Source organism: Globicephala melas, chromosome 19, assembly GCF_963455315.2.
Source record: "Globicephala melas chromosome 19, mGloMel1.2, whole genome shotgun sequence".
Classification (NCBI taxonomy): Eukaryota; Metazoa; Chordata; class Mammalia; order Artiodactyla; family Delphinidae; genus Globicephala; species Globicephala melas.
In genome coordinates, this window is record NC_083332.1 from 862,805 (window position 1) to 869,357 (window position 6,553).

Consider the following 6,553-nt stretch of genomic DNA (forward strand, 5'->3'; position numbering starts at 1 on the left):
AGTTTGACTGTAGAAAATAAACTGGTGCAAACATTTGTGTACAGTTCTTAATATGGATATTTGTTTCATTTATCTTTTGTTCAAAAAATTAGATTGCAGTGTCTGAATCATGAGGTAGGTGAATATTTAGCTTTTGAAGAAACTAACAAATTCTGACTAAATATTTGTGTTTTTTACATTTTTACCAGCACTGTATGAGGGTTCCATTTTCTCCATATCCTAGCAAATACTTATTTGGTCAGTCGTTTTTAATTTTAACCCTTTTAATAAGTTTGTTACTCTGTCTCACTGTTGTTTTCATTGTATTTCCATAAGAATTCATGATTAGCATTTTTTCGGATGTTTGATCCCTTTTGTCATTTGCTCTCTTTTGTAAAATATCCATTTTTATCTTCTATTTTATGAACTTTGGCTATATTCTTTCTTTTTTTTTTTAACAAGTAGGACATTGAAACAACAAAGATGTGTATTGGAGTGTCATCCATTTTCACTTGTTGAATAATGTGACTGTTTTATGGAAGAAATGCTTTCAGTACTGGAAGGGCATGCCCTGAGTTTTTTCAGTTTTTTTGTTATGCACGGTGTAATGGACACATGTTACCATACACTTTTAAGATTAATTTGCCCTGGGAATTCCCTGATGGTCTAGTGGTTAGGACTCTGCTAGGGCCTGGATTCAATCCCTGGTCAGGGAACTAAGATCCCACAACCACTCAGTGCAGCCAAGGGGAAAAGAAGAAAAAGATTAATCTACCCTAATATGTTGTCCATCACTTTCTGAAGTCCAGACAGTGAATAATGACCTTGCTTTGTAGTGTTTGTCCATTTTCCTGCTCCATTATGGGGGTTGGTAGGTTGGAGCAGGACTCTTAGATAGACTAAATGACATCAGGATGAACAGTACATTCTTTGAGTCTCCAAAGCCCGATATGGAGGGAGCTAGGAGGGCAGGGATCAGACTCTCCAAGCCTGGGTCAGGCAACCTGGGTTTGTAGCCCAGATGTTGGATTCACATCCTGGATCCTGTTGCCTTGACTCACAGATAAATGAGTCACTTACCGTCTCTCCTCCCCCAACCCTCTGTAAACAGGGATAAGGAGCGTCTTGTCCCCTGGCCTTTAGATGAGCTGCAGAGCCAAGGCTCCCATTCCCCGTGAGGTGGGTATGCCTGTGGTGACACACCAAGCCCAGCCACCCTGCGCTCCTCCTGACTAGCGGCCCGAGCTGATGCCGTGGTGCCACCCTCAGGAGGCCAGTGCTGCAGGACACTGAGGCCTTGCGTGGGTTTCCCACCAGAGAATCTTTAGGTGACTTGTTGGAACTCCTTCAGGTTCAGTTCCTGACGGATGTACAGGCAGTGATGGTATTTAACTTGTTCTTTGTGAGGAGCAATAAAAGGAAGAGACTGGCACTTCCCTGGAGGTCCAGTGGTTAAGACTCCGTGCTTCCACTGTAGGGCGCACGGGTTTGATCCCTGGTCAGGGAACTAAGATCCCACCTGCAGTGCGATGCGGCCAAAAAAAAATAGAGACCAAACAAAGAGGCAGACCACTCAATATAGGTAGGTGGCAGTTTTAATGGGCAAGGGAACTTATGAGGCTTGTCTTTGGTCTTGTCTTGGCTACAAGTTGTGTGGCTTTCCCCATACACCCACCAAATCTTTTTTTTATTCTTCCTTTCCTTCCTTCCTCCCTTCCTTTTCTTTCATGGATGCTGTGCCAGGTCTTAGTTGTGGCATGCGGGATCTAGTTCCCTGACCAGGGATCGAACCCGACCCCGTGCATTGGGAACGCAGAGTCTTAGCCACTGGACCACCAGGGAAGTCCCCACCCACCAAATCTTAAAAGTTAGTATGGACGCCCTAACTGGATTCAGCCACATACACTGTCTAGATAGTCTCAACACCACATTTCTGTCTGAAGGCTGTATCCTTGGAGCAGCTTCTAGAAGTGGAGAAGACAAGTGAATGCACATTCCAAGGACAGCAGAGTTACTGAGGGGCCTCCAGTTGCCCAGGTCCAGCCTGGGGATCACCCAGCAGTCACGTCTTCTCAATGACCTCCTCCGACACTACCCACCACCCCGTGACCGGCTCTGCAATCTCCCGAGCTCCCCTCTTCCGCAGCTTGCCCACATCCATCGGCCATGGCTTTCTGTTGCATGGAGGTGGCTCATTTGGCAGATACCTGGCTGTGCTGAAGGCAGATACCTAAGCAGCAGTAGAGGCACAGGCAAGAAGAAACAGACTGACAGTGTTTCCAAACTCAGTGTCATGTTTTTCCACCAAGAACTCGTGAAAGTTGGCCTCTGTCATCGTGTGACTTCAATATGTTAGCCGACTCATGGGGTATGAACATGACACATTCTGTAGTTAACGGTGCACGCGCCTCCTTGAGTGGTAGTAATAACGTCCACGGCCTTCGTACTTTGGAGGACAGCTTTTCTGTTTAGAGATATTTGAGTTTTCAATAAAGACAGGCTTTGTTGTCTGTCATTTGAGGCTGCCTGGGTGGATTTTCTAAGAGCTGCTATGTGTGCTTTAACACCCTCCAGGCCGATGGAGGCGGATCACACCAGTGGGAAACAGAATGTACCCACCTAGAATTGTGGAGAGGGAGGTTGGCAACTGTTCCTGTGGGGTGGATTCTTCCCTGTGCCCAGGGAAAACTCAGGGTACAGCAACCTGCCACCCAGGTGGAAGCCATGGCCAAAGATTAGTGCCACACAACCATCAGGTCCCATTTAGGGCCACCCAGTGAATACTTGGCCAGTGCAACAAGTCAGTGACAAACTAGTTGCTGTACTTCAATATGATGGAGTGACTGCACAGTTCCAGTGATATCCATCCCCTATCCCTGGCCTCATTATGTTGGTTCTGTTTAGATTTTTCTGTTCCAGCATAGGGCTGTCTGGGTGCTCAGATGTCCATAACCTGGAGTAAGTCACATAAACCCCTCCTATTGTGCACACAGCCACCCATGGCTCTAATAATGTGTTGTTGTTGTTTTAAATGATACTTGCAGTCGGTTTGACAGGCTGCCTGTGTAGTTTGACAGAAAAAGAATACTCTTACCCATTGTTATCGGTCGTGTATGCCAAAGTCCAGGTCTCTGGATCAGTATTGATAATGTCAGATTGTTGACCTGAAACAAATAGACTGTCAGATATTTCTTCAATAAAGACGGGATTAGGGACTTCCCTGGTGGTCCAGTGGTTAAGAATCCGCCTGCCAATGCAAGGGACACAGGTTCGATCCTGGTCGGGGAACTAAGATCCCACATGCCACGGGGCAACAAAGCCCGCGCACTCTGGAGCCCCCCACGCCACAATTAGAGAAGCCCTCATGCTGCAGTGAAGATCCTGCATGCCACAACTGAGACCTGACGCAGCCAAATAAATAAATTAAAAAAAATAAAGATGGGCTTATTTGGGATCAGCAGAGAGTTACAAATCAGGGTCCATAACTACGGCAAGGCACATGTTATTTCCTGCATGGCAAGGGCAGGGGAACACTTTTTTTTTTAAATTATTTTATTTATTTTTGGCTGCATTGTGTCTTTGTTGCTTTGTTGCACATTGTGTGTGGGCTTTCTCTAGCTGCGGCGAGCGGGGGTTACTCTTTATTGCAGTGCGCGGGCTTCTCATTGCAGTGGCTTCTCTTGTTGTGGAGCACGGGCTCTAGGCACACAGGCTTCAGTGGTTGTGGCACCTGGGCTCAGTAGTTGTGGCTTGCGGGCTCTAGAGTGCAGGCTCAGTAGTTGTGGTGCACGGGCTTAGTAGCTCCGCAGCATGTGGGATCTTCTTGGACCAGGGCTCAAACCCGTGTCCCCTGCATTGGCAGGCGGATTCTTAGCCACTGAGCCACGAGGGTAGCCCCGGAACACTTTTATAGACAGGAAAAGGGTGTTGGGAGGGCTGTAGTAAACAAAGAGTCCATGGCATTTCATTGGCTGAGTCTTTACCAGGAGAGGAGTCTTTCTTCTTCCTGTTGGACATTGCAGGGCATGACAGCTCCCCTTTCTGGTCTCCAAACTGTATTTAATTAAGGCTTCCGTTTATTGTTTTACATTTACCTGTTTTTTTATAAGTTAATTTTTTTATTGGAGTATAGCTGCTTTATAATGTTGTGTTCATTTCTGCTGTACAGCAAAGTGAATCAGCCATACATATACATATAACCACTCTGTTCTAGACTCCATTCCCATATAAGTCATTATAGAGCACCAAATAGAGTTCCCTGTGCTATACAGTAGGTTCTTATTAGTTAACTTTTATATATAGTAGTGTGTACACATCAATCCCAATTTCCCAGTTTATCCTCCCCCACCAGCCCTTTCCCCTTTGGTAACCATAAGTTTGTTTTCTACATCTGTGACTCAATTTCTATTTTGTAAATAGGTTCATTTGTACCATTTTCTTAGATCCCACATATAAGTGACATCATATGATATTTGTCTTTCTCTGTCTGACTTACTGCACTCAGTATGACAATCTCTAGTTCCATCCATGTTGCTTCAAATGGCATTTTTTTCATTCTTTTTTATGGCTGAGTAATATTGCATGGTATATACGTACCACATCTTCTTTATCCATCACCTGTTAGTGATTTAATCTGCTGCTTTAATACTCCATTTTTCCTTTCTACCAACCCTGCTGCTTGCGAGTTACAGGGGAGATAGAACCTCCACTCAATGCCAAGTTCTTTTGCTCAGTCTTGCACGTCACGACCTTTGAGATGTGACCCCTGATCACCATCTGTTGGATTAGAGTATGCATGCATGTGACTCAGCCCCTCCAATTCCCTGCTAGTGGGCAAATGGTTTCTCTGGCACCAGGAGGCAGCTTGGGTTAAACCCGACACAGTGTCCACACAAACCAAGGTGTATTTAGAACCTTCACTCGCACGGAGGAGGCCAGTGTTATCATTTGCCAGCCACTCCCTTGTCGGCAACTCCATAGACGACCCCAGACTCCTTTGACAGTTGCCTTGGACGTCGTTTAGAACACTCTGAGAAAGCCCTTCCTTTTTCCTTTCTGTTTCCTCCTGGTTGTCAAGAGAAAGCCTCTGTGTGATGCTGAGTCTCTTATGCCCCCACCCCTGTTACTAATTTCCCTTTTCAGCAGAGGGAGCAGGCCTAACAAGACCCGTGAGCTCCCTGAGATGGTGGAGCATTATTTTGATTTCATGAGTGTGTTCATGGTGAACTTCATTTGTGAGAAGTCAGGCTTGTTTCCCTAATTAACAGAGAAGCAAATATGCGTCTTAGAATACAATCTAAAAGAAAAAGAAAAAGAATACAATCTATTTAAGACGGTGTACATCAGTTTAAAGAGAATAAAATTAGTAACGATCATCACAGCTAAGGTCTCCTTTTCCTTTCAGCTGTCATACTGTAAACAATGACCTTTCTGTGATCTATTTAGTACCACATTAATGCTTTTTGGTGGTGATTTCACTCTTGAAAATGGCGCTTAAGTGTAGTGTTTATGTGCTGTGTGGTGTTCCTAACCTAAGCACAAGGCTGTGATGTGCCTTAGAAAGAAAATAGGTGTTAGATCAGCTTTGTTGAGTCATGAGTTACAGAACTGTTGGCTGTGAGTTCAGTGTTCATATGACAACAATACATAACAAGGTGTCTTTGGATAGGAACACGCATGAAACAATGTTATATATTGATCAGTTGGCAAACAAGCTGTGACCCAAGGTTCTTGGGAACCCAAATCTGTATTTCCTCTAAAAGCAATGGTTTTTGATGCAGAAATCAGTAGTGCAAGCTCTTAATTAGTGCAACGAAAAGACTGCTTTTGAGAACATAACTTCCGTGAATAATGGTGGTTTTATAAAACATAGCTACCATTATAATGAGAAGTAACTGCTTTTTCTTTGGCCTCACCACGTGGCATGCGGGATCTTAGTTCCCCGACTAGCAATCGAACCTGCCCCCCCCCCCGCAGTGAAAACATGGAGTCCTAACCACTGGACCACCAGGGAAGTCCCTGACTGCACTTTAATACTGTTTTTTTTTTCTTGGCCACACTGCTCAGGTGGTGGGAACCTTAGTTCCTTGACCAGGGATTGAACCTGGGGCCACAGCAGTGAAATCGTGGAGTCCTAACCACTGGACTGCCAAGGGATTCCTGCTAATACACTTATTTTTAAAGCACAGGTGATTCTCACCATTTCTTATTCCTAATCATTATATTGTGTTTTACCATTATGTATGTTCCTGAGGTTTTGACTACCGAATCAGGGAACAAAATACCAAGTTGTGCTTCTGCACATCTCTTTCCAATTCCATGTTGTGTGATGTTGTGACAGCTTGAGATGGGTCCTGGAGGGAGTATTTACATGAGGGATATTGACAAACACTACCAACCCAGGCTTGTTCTATTGATGTTTAGACTTTAGAAAGTGATGAACAATATGTTAATAGAGCAGATTACACTAAAGTGTACGGTGTCTATGGCTGTTACATTATGAATAGCACAAAACATTGAGGATATAGTCTTCAGTTCTCAAAAACAATTGTTATTAAAAAAAATTGTTATAGAC